Source organism: Strix uralensis, chromosome 14, assembly GCF_047716275.1.
Source record: "Strix uralensis isolate ZFMK-TIS-50842 chromosome 14, bStrUra1, whole genome shotgun sequence".
Taxonomy (NCBI): Eukaryota; Metazoa; Chordata; class Aves; order Strigiformes; family Strigidae; genus Strix; species Strix uralensis.
This window is the reverse complement of record NC_133985.1, coordinates 536,471-554,118: the sequence shown is the minus strand read 5'-3', so window position 1 is coordinate 554,118 and position 17,648 is coordinate 536,471.

Sequence of the window (17,648 nt, the reverse complement as noted above, 5' to 3'; positions counted from 1 at the left end):
AAGCAATGTGAACACTTCTGCTTCCCAGGCACAGAGAAGGTGCTAGCAGGGAATTCTCTGCCTGCCTTTCCCCAGTGCTCTGCAAGCTCTCCAGGACAACATAAAATCTGGGGCTCTGTGCTTTCTTTCGTTCTGAACAAGTGTTACTGTTTTCTGCACAAAAGCGATTCTGCGAAGCAATGTGAAGACTTCTGCTTCCCAGGCACAGAGAAGGTGCTAGCAGGGAATTCTCTGCCTGCCTTTCCCCAGTGCTCTGCAAGCTCTCCAGGACAACATAAAATCTGGGGCTCTGTGCTTTCTTTCGTTCTGAACAAGTGTTACTGTTTTCTGCACAAAAGCGATTCTGCGAAGCAATGTGAACACTTCTGTTTCCCAGGCACAGGGAAGGTGCTAGCAGGGAATTCTCTGCCTGCCTTTCCCCAGTGCTCTGCAAGCTCTCCAGGACAACATAAAATCTGGGGCTCTGTGCTTTCTTTCGTTCTGAACAAGTGTTACTGTTTTCTGCACAAAAGCGATTCTGCGAAGCAATGTGAACACTTCTGTTTCCCAGGCACAGAGAAGGTGCTAGCAGGGAATTCTCTGCCTGCTTTTCCCCAGTGCTCTGCAAGCTCTCCAGGACAACATAAAATCTGGGGCTCTGTGCTTTCTTTCGTTCTGAACAAGTGTTACTGTTTTCTGCACAAAAGCGATTCTGCGAAGCAATGTGAACACTTCTGTTTCCCAGGCACAGAGAAGGTGCTAGCAGGGAATTCTCTGCCTGCTTTTCCCCAGTGCTCTGCAAGCTCTCCAGGACAACATAAAATCTGGGGCTCTGTGCTTTCTTTCGTTCTGAACAAGTGTTACTGTTTTCTGCACAAAAGCGATTCTGCGAAGCAATGTGAAGACTTCTGCTTCCCAGGCACAGAGAAGGTGCTAGCAGGGAATTCTATGCCTGCCTTTCCCCAGTGCTCTGCAAGCTCTCCAGGACAACATAAAATCTGGGGCTCTGTGCTTTCTTTCGTTCTGAACAAGTGTTACTGTTTTCTGCACAAAAGCGATTCTGCGAAGCAATGTGAACACTTCTGCTTCCCAGGCACAGAGAAGGTGCTAGCAGGGAATTCTCTGCCTGCCTTTCCCCAGTGCTCTGCAAGCTCTCCAGGACAACATAAAATCTGGGGCTCTGTGCTTTCTTTCGTTCTGAACAAGTATTACTGTTTTCTGCACAAAAGCGATTCTGCCAAGCAATGTGAACAGGCACAGAGAAGGTGCTAGCAGGGAATTCTCTGCCTGCCTTTCCCCAGTGCTCTGCAAGCTCTCCAGGACAACATAAAATCTGGGGCTCTGTGCTTTCTTTCGTTCTGAACAAGTGTTACTGTTTTCTGCACAAAAGCGATTCTGCGAAGCAATGGGAACACTTCTGCTTCCCAGGCACAGAGAAGGTGCTAGCAGGGAATTCTCTGCTTGCTTTTCCCCAGTGCTCTGCAAGCTCTCCAGGACAACATAAAATCTGGGGCTCTGTGCTTTCTTTCGTTCTGAACAAGTGTTATTGTTTTCTGCACAAAAGCGATTCTGCGAAGCAATGTGAACACTTCTGCTTCCCAGGCACAGAGAAGGTGCTAGCAGGGAATTCTCTGCCTGCCTTTCCCCAGTGCTCTGCAAGCTCTCCAGGACAACATAAAATCTGGGGCTCTGTGCTTTCTTTCGTTCTGAACAAGTGTTACTGTTTTCTGCACAAAAGCGATTCTGCGAAGCAATGTGAACACTTCTGCTTCCCAGGCACAGAGAAGGTGCTAGCAGGGAATTCTCTGCCTGCCTTTCCCCAGTGCTCTGCAAGCTCTCCAGGACAACATAAAATCTGGGGCTCTGTGCTTTCTTTCGTTCTGAACAAGTGTTACTGTTTTCTGCACAAAAGCGATTCTGCGAAGCAATGTGAACACTTCTGTTTCCCAGGCACAGGGAAGGTGCTAGCAGGGAATTCTCTGCCTGCCTTTCCCCAGTGCTCTGCAAGCTCTCCAGGACAACATAAAATCTGGGGCTCTGTGCTTTCTTTCGTTCTGAACAAGTGTTACTGTTTTCTGCACAAAAGCGATTCTGCGAAGCAATGTGAACACTTCTGTTTCCCAGGCACAGAGAAGGTGCTAGCAGGGAATTCTCTGCCTGCCTTTCCCCAGTGCTCTGCAAGCTCTCCAGGACAACATAAAATCTGGGGCTCTGTGCTTTCTTTCGTTCTGAACAAGTGTTACTGTTTTCTGCACAAAAGCGATTCTGCGAAGCAATGTGAACACTTCTGCTTCCCAGGCACAGAGAAGGTGCTAGCAGGGAATTCTCTGCCTGCCTTTCCCCAGTGCTCTGCAAGCTCTCCAGGACAACATAGAATCTGGGGCTCTGTGCTTTCTTTTGTTCTGAACAAGTGTTAGTGTTTTCTGCACAAAAGCGATTCTGCGAAGCAATGTGAACACTTCTGTTTCCCAGGCACAGAGAAGGTGCTAGCAGGGAATTCTCTGCCTGCCTTTCCCCAGTGCTCTGCAAGCTCTCCAGGACAACAGCAAATCTGGGGCTCTGTGCTTTCTTTCGTTCTGAACAAGTGTTAGTGTTTTCTGCACAAAAGCGATTCTGCGAAGCAATGGGAACACTTCTGCTTCCCAGGCACAGAGAAGGTGCTAGCAGGGAATTGTCTGCCTGCCTTTCCCCAGTGCTCTGCAAGCTCTCCAGGACAACAGCAAATCTGGGGCTCTGTGCTTTCTTTCGTTCTGAACAAGTGTTACTGTTTTCTGCACAAAAGCGATTCTGCGAAGCAATGTGAACACTTCTTCTTCCCAGGCAGAGAGAAGGTGCTAGCAGGGAATTCTCTGCCTGCCTTTCCCCAGTGCTCTGCAAGCTCTCCAAGACAACATAAAATCTGGGGCTCTGTGCTTTCTTTCGTTCTGAACAAGTGTTACTGTTTTCTGCACAAAAGCGATTCTGCGAAGCAATGTGAAGACTTCTGTTTCCCAGGCACAGAGAAGGTGCTAGCAGGGAATTCTCTGCCTGCTTTTCCCCAGTGCTCTGCAAGCTCTCCAGGACAACATAAAATCTGGGGCTCTGTGCTTTCTTTCGTTCTGAACAAGTGTTATTGTTTTCTGCACAAAAGCGATTCTGCGAAGCAATGTGAAGACTTCTGCTTCCCAGGCACAGAGAAGGTGCTAGCAGGGAATTCTCTGCCTGCCTTTCCCCAGTGCTCTGCAAGCTCTCCAGGACAACATAAAATCTGGGGCTCTGTGCTTTCTTTCGTTCTGAACAAGTGTTACTGTTTTCTGCACAAAAGCGATTCTGCGAAGCAATGGGAACACTTCTGCTTCCCAGGCACAGAGAAGGTGCTAGCAGGGAATTCTCTGCCTGCCTTTCCCCAGTGCTCTGCAAGCTCTCCAGGACAACATAAAATCTGGGGCTCTGTGCTTTCTTTCGTTCTGAACAAGTGTTACTGTTTTCTGCACAAAAGCGATTCTGCGAAGCAATGTGAACACTTCTGCTTCCCAGGCACAGAGAAGGTGCTAGCAGGGAATTCTCTGCCTGCCTTTCCCCAGTGCTCTGCAAGCTCTCCAGGACAACATAAAATCTGGGGCTCTGTGCTTTCTTTCGTTCTGAACAAGTGTTACTGTTTTCTGCACAAAAGCGATTCTGCCAAGCAATGTGAACAGGCACAGAGAAGGTGCTAGCAGGGAATTCTCTGCCTGCCTTTCCCCAGTGCTCTGCAAGCTCTCCAGGACAACATAAAATCTGGGGCTCTGTGCTTTCTTTCGTTCTGAACAAGTGTTACTGTTTTCTGCACAAAAGCGATTCTGCGAAGCAATGTGAACACTTCTGCTTCCCAGGCACAGAGAAGGTGCTAGCAGGGAATTCTCTGCCTGCATTTCCCCAGTGCTCTGCAAGCTCTCCAGGACAACATAAAATCTGGGGCTCTGTGCTTTCTTTCGTTCTGAACAAGTGTTACTGTTTTCTGCACAAAAGCGATTCTGCGAAGCAATGTGAACACTTCTGTTTCCCAGGCACAGAGAAGGTGCTAGCAGGGAATTCTCTGCCTGCTTTTCCCCAGTGCTCTGCAAGCTCTCCAGGACAACATAAAATCTGGGGCTCTGTGCTTTCTTTCGTTCTGAACAAGTGTTACTGTTTTCTGCACAAAAGCGATTCTGCGAAGCAATGTGAACACTTCTGGTTCCCAGGCACAGAGAAGGTGCTAGCAGGGAATTCTATGCCTGCCTTTCCCCAGTGCTCTGCAAGCTCTCCAGGACAACATAAAATCTGGGGCTCTGTGCTTTCTTTCGTTCTGAACAAGTGTTACTGTTTTCTGCACAAAAGCGATTCTGCCAAGCAATGTGAACAGGCACAGAGAAGGTGCTAGCAGGGAATTCTCTGCCTGCCTTTCCCCAGTGCTCTGCAAGCTCTCCAGGACAACATAAAATCTGGGGCTCTGTGCTTTCTTTCGTTCTGAACAAGTGTTACTGTTTTCTGCACAAAAGCGATTCTGCGAAGCAATGGGAACACTTCTGCTTCCCAGGCACAGAGAAGGTGCTAGCAGGGAATTCTCTGCTTGCTTTTCCCCAGTGCTCTGCAAGCTCTCCAGGACAACATAAAATCTGGGGCTCTGTGCTTTCTTTCGTTCTGAACAAGTGTTATTGTTTTCTGCACAAAAGCGATTCTGCGAAGCAATGTGAACACTTCTGCTTCCCAGGCACAGAGAAGGTGCTAGCAGGGAATTCTCTGCCTGCCTTTCCCCAGTGCTCTGCAAGCTCTCCAGGACAACATAAAATCTGGGGCTCTGTGCTTTCTTTCGTTCTGAACAAGTGTTACTGTTTTCTGCACAAAAGCGATTCTGCGAAGCAATGTGAAGACTTCTGCTTCCCAGGCACAGAGAAGGTGCTAGCAGGGAATTCTCTGCCTGCCTTTCCCCAGTGCTCTGCAAGCTCTCCAGGACAACATAAAATCTGGGGCTCTGTGCTTTCTTTCGTTCTGAACAAGTGTTACTGTTTTCTGCACAAAAGCGATTCTGCGAAGCAATGTGAACACTTCTGTTTCCCAGGCACAGAGAAGGTGCTAGCAGGGAATTCTCTGCCTGCTTTTCCCCAGTGCTCTGCAAGCTCTCCAGGACAACATAAAATCTGGGGCTCTGTGCTTTCTTTCGTTCTGAACAAGTGTTACTGTTTTCTGCACAAAAGCGATTCTGCGAAGCAATGTGAACACTTCTGTTTCCCAGGCACAGGGAAGGTGCTAGCAGGGAATTCTCTGCCTGCCTTTCCCCAGTGCTCTGCAAGCTCTCCAGGACAACATAAAATCTGGGGCTCTGTGCTTTCTTTCGTTCTGAACAAGTGTTACTGTTTTCTGCACAAAAGCGATTCTGCGAAGCAATGTGAACACTTCTGTTTCCCAGGCACAGAGAAGGTGCTAGCAGGGAATTCTCTGCCTGCTTTTCCCCAGTGCTCTGCAAGCTCTCCAGGACAACATAAAATCTGGGGCTCTGTGCTTTCTTTCGTTCTGAACAAGTGTTACTGTTTTCTGCACAAAAGCGATTCTGCGAAGCAATGTGAAGACTTCTGCTTCCCAGGCACAGAGAAGGTGCTAGCAGGGAATTCTCTGCCTGCCTTTCCCCAGTGCTCTGCAAGCTCTCCAGGACAACATAAAATCTGGGGCTCTGTGCTTTCTTTCCTTCTGAACAAGTGTTACTGTTTTCTGCACAAAAGCGATTCTGCGAAGCAATGTGAACACTTCTGCTTCCCAGGCACAGAGAAGGTGCTAGCAGGGAATTCTCTGCCTGCCTTTCCCCAGTGCTCTGCAAGCTCTCCAGGACAACATAGAATCTGGGGCTCTGTGCTTTCTTTTGTTCTGAACAAGTGTTAGTGTTTTCTGCACAAAAGCGATTCTGCGAAGCAATGTGAACACTTCTTCTTCCCAGGCACAGAGAAGGTGCTAGCAGGGAATTCTATGCCTGCCTTTCCCCAGTGCTCTGCAAGCTCTCCAGGACAACAGCAAATCTGGGGCTCTGTGCTTTCTTTCGTTCTGAACAAGTGTTAGTGTTTTCTGCACAAAAGCGATTCTGCGAAGCAATGGGAACACTTCTGCTTCCCAGGCACAGAGAAGGTGCTAGCAGGGAATTGTCTGCCTGCCTTTCCCCAGTGCTCTGCAAGCTCTCCAGGACAACAGCAAATCTGGGGCTCTGTGCTTTCTTTCGTTCTGAACAAGTGTTACTGTTTTCTGCACAAAAGCGATTCTGCGAAGCAATGTGAACACTTCTTCTTCCCAGGCAGAGAGAAGGTGCTAGCAGGGAATTCTCTGCCTGCCTTTCCCCAGTGCTCTGCAAGCTCTCCAAGACAACATAAAATCTGGGGCTCTGTGCTTTCTTTCGTTCTGAACAAGTGTTACTGTTTTCTGCACAAAAGCGATTCTGCGAAGCAATGTGAAGACTTCTGTTTCCCAGGCACAGAGAAGGTGCTAGCAGGGAATTCTCTGCCTGCTTTTCCCCAGTGCTCTGCAAGCTCTCCAGGACAACATAAAATCTGGGGCTCTGTGCTTTCTTTCGTTCTGAACAAGTGTTACTGTTTTCTGCACAAAAGCGATTCTGCGAAGCAATGTGAACACTTCTGCTTCCCAGGCACAGAGAAGGTGCTAGCAGGGAATTCTCTGCCTGCCTTTCCCCAGTGCTCTGCAAGCTCTCCAGGACAACATAAAATCTGGGGCTCTGTGCTTTCTTTCGTTCTGAACAAGTGTTACTGTTTTCTGCACAAAAGCGATTCTGCGAAGCAATGTGAACACTTCTGCTTCCCAGGCACAGAGAAGGTGCTAGCAGGGAATTCTCTGCCTGCTTTTCCCCAGTGCTCTGCAAGCTCTCCAGGACAACATAAAATCTGGGGCTCTGTGCTTTCTTTCGTTCTGAACAAGTGTTACTGTTTTCTGCACAAATGCGATTCTGCGAAGCAATGTGAACACTTCTGCTTCCCAGGCACAGAGAAGGTGCTAGCAGGGAATTCTCTGCCTGCCTTTCCCCAGTGCTCTGCAAGCTCTCCAGGACAACATAAAATCTGGGGCTCTGTGCTTTCTTTCGTCTGAACAAGTGTTACTGTTTTCTGCACAAAAGCGATTCTGCGAAGCAATGTGAAGACTTCTGTTTCCCAGGCACAGAGAACGTGCTAGCAGGGAATTCTCTGCCTGCTTTTCCCCAGTACTCTGCAAGCTCTCCAGCACAACATAAAATCTGGGGCTCTGTGCTTTCTTTGCTTCTGAACAAGTGTTACTGTTTTCTGCACAAAAACGATACTGCTAAGAAATCTGAACACTTCTGCTTCCCAGGCACAGAGAAGGTGCTAGCAGGGAATTCTCTGCCTGCCTTTCCCCAGTGCTCTGCAAGCTCTCCAGGACAACATAAAATCTGGGGCTCTGTGCTTTCTTTCGTTCTGAACAAGTGTTACTGTTTTCTGCACAAAAGCGATTCTGCCAAGCAATGTGAACACTTCTGCTTCCCAGGCACAGAGAAGGTGCTAGCAGGAAATTCTCTGCCTGCCTTTCCCCAGTGCTCTGCAAGCTCTCCAGGACAACATAAAATCTGGGGCTCTGTGCTTTCTTTCGTTCTGAACAAGTGTTACTGTTTTCTGCACAAAAGCGATTCTGCGAAGCAATGTGAACACTTCTGTTTCCCAGGCACAGAGAAGGTGCTAGCAGGGAATTCTCTGCCTGCTTTTCCCCAGTGCTCTGCAAGCTCTCCAGGACAACATAAAATCTGGGGCTCTGTGCTTTCTTTCGTTCTGAACAAGTGTTACTGTTTTCTGCACAAAAGCGATTCTGCGAAGCAATGTGAACACTTCTGCTTCCCAGGCACAGAGAAGGTGCTAGCAGGGAATTCTCTGCCTGCCTTTCCCCAGTGCTCTGCAAGCTCTCTAGGACAACATAAAATCTGGGGCTCTGTGCTTTCTTTCGTTCTGAACAAGTGTTACTGTTTTCTGCACAAAAGCGATTCTGCGAAGCAATGTGAACACTTCTGCTTCCCAGGCACAGAGAAGGTGCTAGCAGGGAATTCTCTGCCTGCCTTTCCCCAGTGCTCTGCAAGCTCTCCAGGACAACATAAAATCTGGGGCTCTGTGCTTTCTTTCGTTCTGAACAAGTGTTACTGTTTTCTGCACAAAAGCGATTCTGCGAAGCAATGTGAAGACTTCTGCTTCCCAGGCACAGAGAAGGTGCTAGCAGGGAATTCTCTGCCTGCCTTTCCCCAGTGCTCTGCAAGCTCTCCAGGACAACATAAAATCTGGGGCTCTGTGCTTTCTTTCGTTCTGAACAAGTGTTACTGTTTTCTGCACAAAAGCGATTCTGCGAAGCAATGTGAACACTTCTGCTTCCCAGGCACAGAGAAGGTGCTAGCAGGGAATTCTCTGCCTGCCTTTCCCCAGTGCTCTGCAAGCTCTCCAGGACAACATAGAATCTGGGGCTCTGTGCTTTCTTTTGTTCTGAACAAGTGTTAGTGTTTTCTGCACAAAAGCGATTCTGCGAAGCAATGTGAACACTTCTGTTTCCCAGGCACAGAGAAGGTGCTAGCAGGGAATTCTCTGCCTGCTTTTCCCCAGTGCTCTGCAAGCTCTCCAGGACAACAGCAAATCTGGGGCTCTGTGCTTTCTTTCGTTCTGAACAAGTGTTACTGTTTTCTGCACAAAAGCGATTCTGCGAAGCAATGGGAACACTTCTGCTTCCCAGGCACAGAGAAGGTGCTAGCAGGGAATTCTCTGCCTGCCTTTCCCCAGTGCTCTGCAAGCTCTCCAGGACAACATAAAATCTGGGGCTCTGTGCTTTCTTTCGTTCTGAACAAGTGTTACTGTTTTCTGCAGAAAAGCGATTCTGCGAAGCAATGGGAACACTTCTTCTTCCCAGGCACAGAGAAGGTGCTAGCAGGGAACTGTCTGCCTGCCTTTCCCCAGTGCTCTGCAAGCTCTCCAGCACAACATAAAATCTGGGGCTCTGTGCTTTCTTTCGTTCTGAACAAGTGTTACTGTTTTCTGCACAAAAGCGATTCTGCGAAGCAATGCGAACACTTCTGTTTCCCAGGCACAGAGAAGGTGCTAGCAGGGAATTCTCTGCCTTCCTTTCCCCAGTGCTCTGCAAGCTCTCCAGGACAACATAAAATCTGGGGCTCTGTGCTTTCTTTCGTTCTGAACAAGTGTTACTGTTTTCTGCCAAAAGCGATACTGCTAAGAAATGTGAACACTTCTGTTTCCCAGGCACAGAGAAGGTGCTAGCAGGGAATTCTCTGCCTGCTTTTCCCCAGTGCTCTGCAAGCTCTCCAGGACAACATAAAATCTGGGGCTCTGTGCTTTCTTTCCTTCTGAACAAGTGTTACTGTTTTCTGCACAAAAGCGATTCTGCGAAGCAATGTGAACACTTCTGCTTCCCAGGCACAGAGAAGGTGCTAGCAGGGAATTCTCTGCCTGCCTTTCCCCAGTGCTCTGCAAGCTCTCCAGGACAACATAAAATCTGGGGCTCTGTGCTTTCTTTCGTCTGAACAAGTGTTACTGTTTTCTGCACAAAAGCGATTCTGCGAAGCAATGTGAACAGGCACAGAGAAGGTGCTAGCAGGGAATTCTCTGCCTGCCTTTCCCCAGTGCTCTGCAAGCTCTCCAGGACAACATAAAATCTGGGGCTCTGTGCTTTCTTTCGTTCTGAACAAGTGTTACTGTTTTCTGCACAAAAGCGATTCTGCGAAGCAATGGGAACACTTCTGCTTCCCAGGCACAGAGAAGGTGCTAGCAGGGAATTCTCTGCCTGCTTTTCCCCAGTGCTCTGCAAGCTCTCCAGGACAACATAAAATCTGGGGCTCTGTGCTTTCTTTCGTTCTGAACAAGTGTTACTGTTTTCTGCACAAAAGCGATTCTGCGAAGCAATGTGAAGACTTCTGTTTCCCAGGCACTGAGAAGGTGCTAGCATGGAATTCTCTGCCTGCTTTTCCCCAGTGCTCTGCAAGCTCTCCAGGACAACATAAAATCTGGGGCTCTGTGCTTTCTTTCGTTCTGAACAAGTGTTATTGTTTTCTGCACAAAAGCGATTCTGCGAAGCAATGTGAAGACTTCTGCTTCCCAGGCACAGAGAAGGTGCTAGCAGGGAATTCTCTGCCTGCCTTTCCCCAGTGCTCTGCAAGCTCTCCAGGACAACATAAAATCTGGGGCTCTGTGCTTTCTTTCGTTCTGAACACGTGTTACTGTTTTCTGCAGAAAAGCGATTCTGCGAAGCAATGGGAACACTTCTGCTTCCCAGGCACAGAGAAGGTGCTAGCAGGGAACTGTCTGCCTGCCTTTCCCCAGTGCTCTGCAAGCTCTCCAGCACAACATAAAATCTGGGGCTCTGTGCTTTCTTTCGTTCTGAACAAGTGTTACTGTTTTCTGCACAAAAGCGATTCTGCGAAGCAATGGGAACACTTCTGTTTCCCAGGCACAGAGAAGGTGCTAGCAGGGAATTCTCTGCCTTCCTTTCCCCAGTGCTCTGCAAGCTCTCCAGGACAACATAAAATCTGGGGCTCTGTGCTTTCTTTCGTTCTGAACAAGTGTTACTGTTTTCTGCCAAAAGCGATACTGCTAAGAAATGTGAACACTTCTGTTTCCCAGGCACAGAGAAGGTGCTAGCAGGGAATTCTCTGCCTGCTTTTCCCCAGTGCTCTGCAAGCTCTCCAGGACAACATAAAATCTGGGGCTCTGTGCTTTCTTTCCTTCTGAACAAGTGTTACTGTTTTCTGCACAAAAGCGATTCTGCGAAGCAATGGGAACACTTCTGTTTCCCAGGAACAGAAAACGTGCTAGCAGGGAATTCTCTGCCTGCTTTTCCCCAGTGCTCTGTAAGCTCTCCAGGACAACATAAAATCTGGGGCTCTGTGCTTTCTTTCGTTCTGAACAAGTGTTACTGTTTTCTGCACAAAAGCGATTCTGCGAAGCAATGTGAACACTTCTGCTTCCCAGGCACAGAGAAGGTGCTAGCAGGGAATTCTCTGCCTGCCTTTCCCCAGTGCTCTGCAAGCTCTCCAGGACAACATAAAATCTGGGGCTCTGTGCTTTCTTTCGTCTGAACAAGTGTTACTGTTTTCTGCACAAAAGCGATTCTGCGAAGCAATGTGAACAGGCACAGAGAAGGTGCTAGCAGGGAATTCTGTGCCTGCCTTTCCCCAGTGCTCTGCAAGCTCTCCAGGACAACATAAAATCTGGGGCTCTGTGCTTTCTTTCGTTCTGAACAAGTGTTACTGTTTTCTGCACAAAAGCGATTCTGCGAAGCAATGGGAACACTTCTGCTTCCCAGGCACAGAGAAGGTGCTAGCAGGGAATTCTCTGCCTGCTTTTCCCCAGTGCTGTGCAAGCTCTCCAGGACAACATAAAATCTGGGGCTCTGTGCTTTCTTTCGTTCTGAACAAGTGTTATTGTTTTCTGCACAAAAGCGATTCTGCGAAGCAATGTGAAGACTTCTGCTTCCCAGGCACAGAGAAGGTGCTAGCAGGGAATTCTCTGCCTGCCTTTCCCCAGTGCTCTGCAAGCTCTCCAGGACAACATAAAATCTGGGGCTCTGTGCTTTCTTTCGTTCTGAACAAGTGTTACTGTTTTCTGCACAAAAGCGATTCTGCGAAGCAATGGGAACACTTCTGCTTCCCAGGCACAGAGAAGGTGCTAGCAGGGAATTGTCTGCCTGCCTTTCCCCAGTGCTCTGCAAGCTCTCCAGCACAACATAAAATCTGGGGCTCTGTGCTTTCTTTCGTTCTGAACAAGTGTTACTGTTTTCTGCACGAAAGCGATTCTGCGAAGCAATGTGAAGACTTCTGCTTCCCAGGCACAGAGAAGGTGCTAGCAGGGAATTCTCTGCCTGCCTTTCCCCAGTGCTCTGCAAGCTCTCCAGGACAACATAAAATCTGGGGCTCTGTGCTTTCTTTCGTTCTGAACAAGTGTTACTGTTTTCTGCACAAAAGCGATTCTGCGAAGCAATGTGAAGACTTCTGCTTCCCAGGCACAGAGAAGGTGCTAGCAGGGAATTCTCTGCCTGCTTTTCCCCAGTGCTCTGCAAGCTCTCCAGGACAACATAAAATCTGGGGCTCTGTGCTTTCTTTTGTTCTGAAAAAGTGTTACTGTTATCTGCACAAAAGCGATTCTGCCAAGCAATGTGAACACTTCTGCTTCCCAGGCACAGAGAAGGTGCTAGCAGGGAATTCTCTGCCTGCCTTTCCCCAGTGCTCTGCAAGCTCTCCAGGACAACATAAAATCTGGGGCTCTGTGCTTTCTTTCGTTCTGAACAAGTGTTACTGTTTTCTGCACAAAAGCGATTCTGCGAAGCAATGCGAACACTTCTGTTTCCCAGGCACAGAGAAGGTGCTAGCAGGGAATTCTCTGCCTGCTTTTCCCCAGTGCTCTGCAAGCTCTCCAGGACAACATAAAATCTGGGGCTCTGTGCTTTCTTTTGTTCTGAACAAGTGTTACTGTTTTCTGCACAAAAGCGATTCTGCGAAGCAATGCGAACACTTCTGTTTCCCAGGCACAGAGAAGGTGCTAGCAGGGAATTCTCTGCCTGCTTTTCCCCAGTGCTCTGTAAGCTCTCCAGGACAACATAAAATCTGGGGCTCTGTGCTTTCTTTCGTTCTGAACAAGTGTTACTGTTTTCTGCACAAAAGCGATTCTGCGAACCAATGTGAAGACTTCTGCTTCCCAGGCACAGAGAAGGTGCTAGCAGGGAATTCTCTGCCTGCCTTTCCCCAGTGCTCTGCAAGCTCTCCAGGACAACATAAAATCTGGGGCTCTGTGCTTTCTTTCGTTCTGAACAAGTGTTACTGTTTTCTGCACAAAAGCGATTCTGCGAAGCAATGTGAAGACTTCTGTTTCCCAGGCACAGAGAAGGTGCTAGCAGGGAATTCTCTGCCTGCCTTTCCCCAGTGCTCTGCAAGTTCTCCAGGACAACATAAAATCTGGGGCTCTGTGCTTTCTTTCGTTCTGAACAAGTGTTACTGTTTTCTGCACAAAAGCGATTCTGCGAAGCAATGTGAACACTTCTGTTTCCCAGGCACAGAGAAGGTGCTAGCAGGGAATTCTATGCCTGCCTTTCCCCAGTGCTCTGCAAGCTCTCCAGCACAACATAAAATCTGGGGCTCTGTGCTTTCTTTCGTTCTGAACAAGTGTTACTGTTTTCTGCACAAAAGCGATTCTGCGAAGCAATGTGAAGACTTCTGCTTCCCAGGCACAGAGAAGGTGCTAGCAGGGAATTCTCTGCCTGCTTTTCCCCAGTGCTCTGCAAGCTCTCCAGCACAACATAAAATCTGGGGCTCTGTGCTTTCTTTCGTTCTGAACAAGTGTTATTGTTTTCTGCACAAAAGCGATTCTGCGAAGCAATGTGAACACTTCTGCTTCCCAGGCACAGAGAAGGTGCTAGCAGGGAATTCTCTGCCTGCCTTTCCCCAGTGCTCTGCAAGCTCTCCAGGACAACATAAAATCTGGGGCTCTGTGCTTTCTTTCGTTCTGAACAAGTGTTACTGTTTTCTGCACAAAAGCGATTCTGCGAAGCAATGGGAACACTTCTGCTTCCCAGGCACAGAGAAGGTGCTAGCAGGGAATTGTCTGCCTGCCTTTCCCCAGTGCTCTGCAAGCTCTCCAGCACAACATAAAATCTGGGGCTCTGTGCTTTCTTTCGTCTGAACAAGTGTTACTGTTTTCTGCACAAAAGCGATTCTGCGAAGCAATGTGAACATGCACAGAGAAGGTGCTAGCAGGGAATTCTCTGCCTGCCTTTCCCCAGTGCTCTGCAAGCTCTCCAGGACAACATAAAATCTGGGGCTCTGTGCTTTCTTTCGTCTGAACAAGTGTTACTGTTTTCTGCCAAAAGCGATACTGCTAAGAAATGTGAACACTTCTGTTTCCCAGGCACAGAGAAGGTGCTAGCAGGGAATTCTCTGCCTGCTTTTCCCCAGTGCTCTGCAAGCTCTCCAGGACAACATAAAATCTGGGGCTCTGTGCTTTCTTTCCTTCTGAACAAGTGTTACTGTTTTCTGCACAAAAGCGATTCTGCGAAGCAATGTGAACACTTCTGTTTCCCAGGCACAGAAAACGTACTAGCAGGGAATTCTCTGCCTGCTTTTCCCCAGTGCTCTGTAAGCTCTCCAGGACAACATAAAATCTGGGGCTCTGTGCTTTCTTTCGTTCTGAACAAGTGTTACTGTTTTCTGCACAAAAGCGATTCTGCGAAGCAATGTGAACACTTCTGCTTCCCAGGCACAGAGAAGGTGCTAGCAGGGAATTCTCTGCCTGCCTTTCCCCAGTGCTCTGCAAGCTCTCCAGGACAACATAAAATCTGGGGCTCTGTGCTTTCTTTCGTCTGAACAAGTGTTACTGTTTTCTGCACAAAAGCGATTCTGCGAAGCAATGTGAACAGGCACAGAGAAGGTGCTAGCAGGGAATTCTCTGCCTGCCTTTCCCCAGTGCTCTGCAAGCTCTCCAGGACAACATAAAATCTGGGGCTCTGTGGTTTCTTTCGTTCTGAACAAGTGTTACTGTTTTCTGCACAAAAGCGATTCTGCGAAGCAATGGGAACACTTCTGCTTCCCAGGCACAGAGAAGGTGCTAGCAGGGAATTCTCTGCCTGCTTTTCCCCAGTGCTGTGCAAGCTCTCCAGGAAAACATAAAATCTGGGGCTCTGTGCTTTCTTTCGTTCTGAACAAGTGTTACTGTTTTCTGCACAAAAGCGATTCTGCGAAGCAATGGGAACACTTCTGCTTCCCAGGCACAGAGAAGGTGCTAGCAGGGAATTCTCTGCCTGCCTTTCCCCAGTGCTCTGCAAGCTCTCCAGGACAACATAAAATCTGGGGCTCTGTGCTTTCTTTCGTTCTGAACAAGTGTTACTGTTTTCTGCACAAAAGCGATTCTGCGAAGCAATGTGAAGACTTCTGTTTCCCAGGCACAGAGAAGGTGCTAGCAGGGAATTCTCTGCCTGCCTTTCCCCAGTGCTCTGCAAGTTCTCCAGGACAACATAAAATCTGGGGCTCTGTGCTTTCTTTCGTTCTGAACAAGTGTTACTGTTTTCTGCACAAAAGCGATTCTGCGAAGCAATGTGAACACTTCTGTTTCCCAGGCACAGAGAAGGTGCTAGCAGGGAATTCTATGCCTGCCTTTCCCCAGTGCTCTGCAAGCTCTCCAGCACAACATAAAATCTGGGGCTCTGTGCTTTCTTTCGTTCTGAACAAGTGTTACTGTTTTCTGCACAAAAGCGATTCTGCGAAGCAATGTGAAGACTTCTGCTTCCCAGGCACAGAGAAGGTGCTAGCAGGGAATTCTCTGCCTGCTTTTCCCCAGTGCTCTGCAAGCTCTCCAGCACAACATAAAATCTGGGGCTCTGTGCTTTCTTTCGTTCTGAACAAGTGTTATTGTTTTCTGCACAAAAGCGATTCTGCGAAGCAATGTGAACACTTCTGCTTCCCAGGCACAGAGAAGGTGCTAGCAGGGAATTCTCTGCCTGCCTTTCCCCAGTGCTCTGCAAGCTCTCCAGGACAACATAAAATCTGGGGCTCTGTGCTTTCTTTCGTTCTGAACAAGTGTTACTGTTTTCTGCACAAAAGCGATTCTGCGAAGCAATGGGAACACTTCTGCTTCCCAGGCACAGAGAAGGTGCTAACAGGGAATTGTCTGCCTGCCTTTCCCCAGTGCTCTGCAAGCTCTCCAGCACAACATAAAATCTGGGGCTCTGTGCTTTCTTTCGTTCTGAACAAGTGTTACTGTTTTCTGCACAAAAGCGATTCTGCGAAGCAATGTGAACATGCACAGAGAAGGTGCTAGCAGGGAATTCTCTGCCTGCCTTTCCCCAGTGCTCTGCAAGCTCTCCAGGACAACATAAAATCTGGGGCTCTGTGCTTTCTTTCGTCTGAACAAGTGTTACTGTTTTCTGCACAAAAGCGATTCTGCGAAGCAATGTGAAGACTTCTGCTTCCCAGGCAGAGAGAAGGTGCTAGCAGGGAATTCTCTGCCTGCTTTTCCCCAGTGCTCTGCAAGCTCTCCAGGACAACATAAAATCTGGGGCTCTGTGCTTTCTTTTGTTCTGAACAAGTGTTACTGTTTTCTGCCAAAAGCGATACTGCTAAGAAATGTGAACACTTCTGTTTCCCAGGCACAGAGAAGGTGCTAGCAGGGAATTCTCTGCCTGCTTTTCCCCAGTGCTCTGCAAGCTCTCCAGGACAACATAAAATCTGGGGCTCTGTGCTTTCTTTCCTTCTGAACAAGTGTTACTGTTTTCTGCACAAAAGCGATTCTGCGAAGCAATGTGAACACTTCTGTTTCCCAGGCACAGAAAACGTACTAGCAGGGAATTCTCTGCCTGCTTTTCCCCAGTGCTCTGTAAGCTCTCCAGGACAACATAAAATCTGGGGCTCTGTGCTTTCTTTCGTTCTGAACAAGTGTTACTGTTTTCTGCACAAAAGCGATTCTGCGAAGCAATGTGAACACTTCTGCTTCCCAGGCACAGAGAAGGTGCTAGCAGGGAATTCTCTGCCTGCCTTTCCCCAGTGCTCTGCAAGCTCTCCAGGACAACATAAAATCTGGGGCTCTGTGCTTTCTTTCGTCTGAACAAGTGTTACTGTTTTCTGCACAAAAGCGATTCTGCGAAGCAATGTGAACAGGCACAGAGAAGGTGCTAGCAGGGAATTCTCTGCCTGCCTTTCCCCAGTGCTCTGCAAGCTCTCCAGGACAACATAAAATCTGGGGCTCTGTGGTTTCTTTCGTTCTGAACAAGTGTTACTGTTTTCTGCACAAAAGCGATTCTGCGAAGCAATGGGAACACTTCTGCTTCCCAGGCACAGAGAAGGTGCTAGCAGGGAATTCTCTGCCTGCTTTTCCCCAGTGCTGTGCAAGCTCTCCAGGAAAACATAAAATCTGGGGCTCTGTGCTTTCTTTCGTTCTGAACAAGTGTTATTGTTTTCTGCACAAAAGCGATTCTGCGAAGCAATGTGAAGACTTCTGCTTCCCAGGCACAGAGAAGGTGCTAGCAGGGAATTCTCTGCCTGCCTTTCCCCAGTGCTCTGCAAGCTCTCCAGGACAACATAAAATCTGGGGCTCTGTGCTTTCTTTCGTTCTGAACAAGTGTTACTGTTTTCTGCACAAAAGCGATTCTGCGAAGCAATGGGAACACTTCTGCTTCCCAGGCACAGAGAAGGTGCTAGCAGGGAATTGTCTGCCTGCCTTTCCCCAGTGCTCTGCAAGCTCTCCAGCACAACATAAAATCTGGGGCTCTGTGCTTTCTTTCGTTCTGAACAAGTGTTACTGTTTTCTGCACAAAAGCGATTCTGCGAAGCAATGTGAAGACTTCTGCTTCCCAGGCACAGAGAAGGTGCTAGCAGGGAATTCTCTGCCTGCCTTTCCCCAGTGCTCTGCAAGCTCTCCAGGACAACATAAAATCTGGGGCTCTGTGCTTTCTTTCGTTCTGAACAAGTGTTACTGTTTTCTGCACAAAAGCGATTCTGCGAAGCAATGCGAACACTTCTGTTTCCCAGGCACAGAGAAGGTGCTAGCAGGGAATTCTCTGCCTGCTTTTCCCCAGTGCTCTGCAAGCTCTCCAGGACAACATAAAATCTGGGGCTCTGTGCTTTCTTTCGTTCTGAACAAGTGTTATTGTTTTCTGCACGAAAGCGATTCTGCGAAGCAATGTGAAGACTTCTGCTTCCCAGG